This window comes from Oryzias latipes, chromosome 6 (assembly GCF_053564925.1).
Source record: "Oryzias latipes strain Hd-rR chromosome 6, Olatipes_Hd-rR_3.1".
In the NCBI taxonomy this organism is placed as follows: Eukaryota; Metazoa; Chordata; class Actinopteri; order Beloniformes; family Adrianichthyidae; genus Oryzias; species Oryzias latipes.
The window spans coordinates 7,246,868-7,252,910 of NC_136242.1; positions in this window are offsets into that span (position 1 = coordinate 7,246,868).

The window sequence follows — 6,043 nt, forward strand, 5'->3', positions numbered from 1 at the left end:
GACTTGGTCGTCTTTTTTAAAATGTTTCATCGCTCATCCAAGAAGCTTCAAAGAAAGAAAGAAGAGTTGAAGTCCAGATGTCATGACTCAATGTCAAGACACCACTGCCTGGATAAGTAAGATCCTTCAACATCTGGTCTGAAGACTTGAAGGAATAATGGGAGATCCAGAGGAATGTGACCAGAGGACTCTATTGTGACCACAGACTGACCTTTGACCTCTGCGACGCGGACTACAGAAAGCGGGTGATGAGAATTTGCCTGCTGTCACAACACCATACAGTATGATGGTGGTGGATAAAAGTCAGCTTTGCCAAGCTTGGGACCTCATGTGCACCCCCAAGACCTCTTTTGCCCCCCGCAGGGCCTCAATGACTACATGACAATTCTTGCTGGTAAAAGGAAAACAACTCATCACCTCCAACACACAAGTTTCAAATCTGCGAACAATCGGATCACAATTCAAACAGGGAAAAATTTTTTAGAGTATATTAAAAAAAATATAAATAAAATAGGAATGCTTTTATGCAGTATATACATAAATACATACTATAGTTCATTCAAACCGTAGATCACTACAAAAAAATATTTAATAACTTAAACAAGTATTTATTATCGCTTTTTATTTTTTTACACTTTTGTGATTTGCATATCAAAGTCCTCCAATGGATCAGGTGACCTTCTAGTTCTTTATGTCCCCTTAAAGTCCCGTCCTCTGTTGTCCATCTGTCAGCAGAGGACAGGAATACCTCACATCCACTGATGTGAAATCAGGTGATGCAACAGCAAAATCCTGTTTGTGGACACTAAATAGCTGGATGAACATTAACATGATGCTTTGTTATCTTTGCATTTCCCAGTAGTACAGAAAAGCGGTCCTGCCCGTACTTCTATTACTGATATCCATTTAGGTTCATTGCCATCGTTTCTGAAAAAAACTTCCTGTTCCAAAGAGGAGTTGTTTGGTTTGTAGTTTCCTTTTGTATCTTGCCACTCTGTTTTTAAACTAGGGGTAAATGAAATCCAGTGCCCATCTCAACATCTTACCTATAATCTTATTTATCAGACAGCATGTCTAGTTATAACTAAAGGACTCTTTTTAACTTGTTCTTGGAGCATCAACTGTGCTCATTTTTAAAAGTTCTTCAATCTTTGTGTAGTTTTCTCCGCTAAAGCATTAGATGAGAGGTGATATGAAGCTGAGCACACGGATTATAGAATACAGAGTTCTGGCTGACACCACTATCTGGAAATCTACGAGTGCTAAAATTGCATCTCAGTCTCATCTCATCTTAAAGATATACAATGATTGTGATCATTTTCCTCCTTAAATTGCCAGAAATTGCTTCAACTGGTCCCAGACGTGGTCTATGGGGTTCAGGTCTGGGGTCATTGCAGGGGGAACCATTTGAGGCCCTCCCACTTCCTGGAGACCAGTTATGACTAGTTTGGCACAATTCTGTGGTGGAGCATTATAATCAATGAACAGAAAGTTGGGGGTGTTCTGATGGAATTGGGGGAGGACAATGGTTCTATGATGTCTCTGAGGTAAGAATCTGCAGTGACTGAACCATCTACAATAACAAATGGGTTTTGCAATGACTGGTGATGCTTGTCCAGACTGTTGCCCCTCCTCCACCGAAGCCAACCGAGCCGACCATGATGACCTCAGCGTATCGCTCACCTCGTCTTCTCCAGCAACGCTGACGACCATCATTTGTGTGCAAGGTGGCCCAACACTCATCAGTGAACAGGACGGTAGACTGCTGCTGCATTGGCCAGGTCACATGGTCTTGTTCCTTCATTCATCTTCTAATCCATTTTGTCCCTTTCGGGGTGACTGGGCTGCTGGAGCCTATCCCGGCTTCTAGCGGGCGAAGCCTGGGGACATCCTGGACAGGTCGCTAGTCTGTCGCAGGGCCACAATCGCACACTAATGCACCCTCACATTCACACCTAGGGACAACTGAAACCAATGAACTTATGAAGCATGTTTTTGGACAGTGGGGGGAAGCTGGAGAAAACCCACGCATGCCTTCTTGTTGTGAGGCAAGGGCGCTAACCACTGCGCCACCATGCAGCCTAAAGGGTCTGGTGTCCACTGCAAACGTTCATGGTGGTGTCAATGGAGTCACCTGCAACGGTCGCCTCTCATCAAGTCAAATCTGTGGAGTTGGTTGTGAGTGGTTTGTCCCTCACACCTTTGGTTCTGGTCAAGGTTGTGGTTTGTCACTTATGGCACTCCACTGCTGGGTCTGTCCCAAACTCTGCCAGTAGTTCTGGCAATGAGGTGGTCACAGTCTCTGATGTCACAGTGTTGTCTGAATTACAGTTAAATATTGATATAAGCACTGGACAGTTTCGATCTGGTTGAAGATGCAACACTTGGTAGAGTTTTCTCCCAAGTTAATCCAACGACCTGTTTTTTTTATCCCATCCCTACATCACTTTTTATATCCTTTTCCGCGTCTTTTGAGAGTGAGATTTTAAATATCATGAACTCCTCTCTACAGACGGCTATTTTTCCTGCTGCCTTTAAAACGGAAATGGTGAAACTATTACTCATGAAAACTAATTTAGACCCTTTAGTTTTTAATAAATACAGACCTGTGTCCAACTTGCCATTTTTTTTTTTGAACTCTTTATTTTTGTTTTCTCATCACAACACAAAACAAACATAACAACTCCCTGAAACAAGTTTGACCTTAAGTCCACATTCAGTATAGTGTAAAGCAGGTAAAACAAAAATTACAATTAAAAAAAAAAACACTGATGCAAGATGGGACAAGCAGTTCAGTTAAACATATATTCATACAACCACAATCAAAGGTACAAGGAACAGTCACAACCCCAAATAGATTTTAACTGCGTGCCATCGACGTTCAAAGATATCTGATTTTAGTTGTAGCAATGCTGTCATTTTTTCCATCAAATAAACGTGTTTGATTCTTTGTTTCCATTCAGTTACAGAAGGTGATGTTACATTTTTCCAATTACCCGTTATGGTTTTATTTGCGACCAGTAATAAAATGCGCATTAAATATTTTTGATCAGCATCAAAGTCTTTTGGAAATACACCAAGCAGATACGACAGAGTACTTAAAGGAATGTCATGATTTACAATAGTTTCAATCTCCCTCTTAATATCTTTCCAAAATCAACTTGCCATTTTTAAGGAAGATTTTAGAAAAACTTTTTCTTCAGCTGAATGAGTTTCTCTTACAAAAAACATTGTTGAGATAAAGCAGTCTGTCTTTAGAACGAACCACAGTACTGAGACAGCCTTGTTAAAAATAATTAATGATGTCAGGTGTGCCTTGGATTCAGGTCAGATCTCAGTACTAGTTCTGTTAGACCAGTGTTTTTCAACCAGTGTGCCGCGGCACACTAGTGTGCCGTGGGAGATGGTCAAGTGTGCCGTGAGAAATTGCCCTCATTAACTGATCTAAAAGCAATTACCATCTCCAGGAAATCAGCTCTTTGTTCATCCAAACAGGCCCTGATAAAACACTAAGAAGTTAAGAATATGAAATATCATAAAATTATTTTTTCTTTGTGTTTATATGATTCTATTAAAGACATTTTGATAAGAATAACGGGATACCGCGATTTAGCTGAAAAGTCCCGCCCCTTTAACTGTCTCCACCAATCATTCTTGAAGGCTTAATCACATGTCATCAGTCTGACCAATCAGAAGTGCTTAAAGTATTCACTTCCTTGTTTCGATTTAGCGCAAAAAAGTCTCTCTGTTCTAACAAAAATACCAGCTAAAGCTCGTCTTTAGCGGTGTAGCTTTCCACAGAATCTGGTATCAGACTGGAACAAGTGAACAAAACCATGAAGCTCAAAGACGCTGGTCTTTCTGCGGTCGGCGGATTACGGGCACTACTTCTCCCATGATGCAGTAAAGTGACTGTCTTGGCGCACAATGAGTGTCTCCTCTTAACGTCTTAAAACAACGAACACAAATCAAACAGTTTTTGAATCTTTTGAATGAATTTTTCATACATCTTTTAGAAAAAACAGCTGCAGCTTCCAGGGTTTTCTGCAACTATTATCACAAAAATGCATGTGAGATTGCAGAGCGGCTGTAGATCAATACAGACTGAGCTTTTTCTTTTCTTTTTTATTTATCTTTTTTTTTGGATGGTGGTGTGCCGCGGGATTTTTGTCAAGGTTAAAGTGTGCCGTGGCTCAAAAAAGGTTGAAAAACACTGTGTTAGATCTAAGTGCAGCTTTTGATACTGTTGATCACCTGATCCTTGTAAACAGACTTAAAAGTCTTGGCCTTTCAGGGACTGTTCTCAAGTGGTTCGAGTCGTATCTCATGGAGAGAAACTTTATGATTAACATGGACACAAACTTTTCTGGGGTCCATGAAATTAATTGTGGTGTGCCTCAAGGTTCCATCCTTGGCCCCTTGCTTTTTAACATTTACATGCTTCCTCTGGGGAATGTCATCAGAAGCCACAAAATCAGTTTTCATAGCTATGCTGATGATACCCAGCTGTACATAGCTATGTCTCCTGATGACACAAGACCAATAGAAGCACTTTTAACTGTATTTTAGATATGAAATTATGGATGGCAAATAATTTTCTGCGGCTCAACCAGGTAAAAACTGAAATTTTAGTTATCTGTCCTGAAGCCAAGAGAAAGAAACAGTTTCTGAAGTTAAAAGAACAGTCAGAAACCTGGGTGTTATCTTCGACTCTAAGATAACTTTTATCCCACATATAAAACAGGTGGTTGAAACTGTTTTTTATCATCTTAGAAATCTGGCTAGGGTCTGCCCACTGCTCTCTCTTGCTAATATGGAGATGCTAATGCATGTTTTTATCATGAGTAAAATTGATTATTGTATCGCCCTGCTTGCTGATCTTCCAAAAACAAACATTAGGAACCTTCAGCTTCTCCAGAACTCTGCTGCACGAGTTCTCACAAAGACCAGGAGGCGGGCTCACATCACCCCAATTTTAAAATTCCTGCATTGGCTCCCCATATGCTTCAGGATTGATTTTAAGATACTTTTAACCGTTTTTAAATGTCTTTACGGTCCTGCGCCTTCTTATTTATCAGATCTTTTAGTAAAGTATGAACCCTCGCGGACCCTGAGATCCTGTGGCACTGGTCTGGTAACCATTCCGATTAGAAAAACCAAAACCTACGGAGAAGCATCTTTTCAGCAATATGGCCCCCATTTATGGAGAGAGAGGACCTGAGAGCTGCAGAGAGCATTAATGCTTTTAAGAAAAGGCTCAGGACCCATCTTTTTAACCTGGCTTTAAGCTAATTTTTTACTACCATTATTTATTTATTTTATTTATTTATTTATTTATTTTTATTTATCCATTTTATCTTGTTTTATGAACTTACACTAGATTTTAATGTGTTATTTCAATTTACCTCATTTCAGTGTTTTATTGTTTATTGCTTTTATCACTGTTTACTTTTTCATTCTTTTTTATTTATTTTCCGGTGCTTCTTCAGTTGGGACCTCTCCTCTGGGTCAGCTGCTGTTCAGCCACTGTGCCTCTGGATGGGAACCTGCATCACCTCTTTGCTGTGGTGGAGCGGTCCCCGCCTGTGATGCTGCATTTGGCTGGTCATGCAGCTGTTCACATAGGGGGAGGTTCCAATTATCAGCGTTTCTAACATCTTCTTTTTGTGCTCAGGTAATTTCTTATTTCTCTTTTCTCATTGTCTTTCCGCATCAGTAAGGGGGGGGCGGAAGAAGTGGGGGGTTGTTGTGTGTTTTTATTGATTTATTTTTGTGCTTGTTTATTTTAATTTTCATGCTTGTTTTTATATTATTGATTTTGTTTTGTTTTAATGTAAAGCACTTTGTGTTATACTTTTATATGAAAAATGCTTTATAAATAAAATTTGATTGATTGATTGATTCTATAATTGAAAGACATTTTACGTTCCACCCATCATGTTATATATTCCATACACAACATACGTAAACACGTAGGTTCTGACAAAATGTTTTTTGTCTGGAGACCAAATCTACAAAAACTATGACAAAAGAATTCTTGAAA